Source organism: Mandrillus leucophaeus, unplaced genomic scaffold, assembly GCF_000951045.1.
Source record: "Mandrillus leucophaeus isolate KB7577 unplaced genomic scaffold, Mleu.le_1.0 Scaffold456, whole genome shotgun sequence".
Classification (NCBI taxonomy): domain Eukaryota; kingdom Metazoa; phylum Chordata; class Mammalia; order Primates; family Cercopithecidae; genus Mandrillus; species Mandrillus leucophaeus.
The window spans coordinates 867,446-868,662 of NW_012104876.1; positions in this window are offsets into that span (position 1 = coordinate 867,446).

Here is a 1,217-nt window from a genome sequence, read left to right on the forward strand (position 1 = left end):
TTCAACCCTAGGATACATGTAGTTTCAGAACTGCTAACACATATCCTTGTGAGAAACATATTCATTCACTAGAGTACAGTGTTTATATAGCACTTTTGGGGCACAGAAATATCTTATCTGGTGCGTATTTTACACTTATAGCTCATCCCCTTAGGACCAGACACGTTTCAAGTGCTGAAGAGCCACATATGACCAGTGGCTGCCATATTGGCATGGATCTAAATTACCTCATGTGTAGCATCTGTTCCCTTTCCTCTGTGCTTCTACATGTTTCCCCCACCCCGCCCCTGGCTTTTGCTGCTTCTCATTTCCAATACAGAAAATTTCACCAGATTCTGTTTGATTCTAGGCCCTTGACTGGGAGAAATACACTGTCTTAGATGTGCTTCTGGTGCACAAAGACATCTTCTTTTTATTTTATTTTATTTTTTGAGATAGAGTCTCATTCTGTCACCTAGGCTGGAGTGCAGTGATGTGATCTTGGCTCACTGCAGCCTCCGCATCCTGGGTTCAAGTGATTCTGGTGCCTCAGCCTCCCAAGTAGCTGGGATTACAGGCGTGCACCACCATGCCCGGCTATGGCACACAAAGACATTCATGTGGCCAGTGGAGAGGGGAGACGCAATCCTGACACAGGGTTGGGGTTGGGGAACGTGGACAGGAAGCTGAACTCTATGCGCATGATGAACCACTTACAGAAGTCAGAGCCATGCAACAGTTGTGGCTCCTCAGTCACCTGGATCACGATCTCCATTCTCCTGTACCTGTCTTACCACTTTGCTGCAGCCACCTGCAAACTGCTGTTTGGACCCAGAGCCTATAATCATCAGCTGAGCTTGTGGGTCTGAGCCCCTGATCAAGCCTAGACACAGAGAAGTTCAGAGGCAATATAATAATTTTTAGTTTGGATTTTTTTTTTTTCCTGAGACGGTGTCTCACTCTGTCACCCAGACTGGAGTGCAGTGGCATGATCTCAGCTCACTGCAACCTCCACCTCCCAGGTTCAAGTGATTCTTGTGCCTCAGCCACCCGAGTACCTGGGACTATAGGCACAGGCCACCATGCCTGGCTAATTTTTGTATTTTCAGTAGAGATGGTGTTTCACCATGTTGGCCAGGATGGTCTCGAACTCCTGACCTCAAGTGATCCATCTGCCTCAGCCTCCCAAAGTGCTGAGATTATAGGTGTGAGCCACTACACCTGGCCTGTTTTTTTTT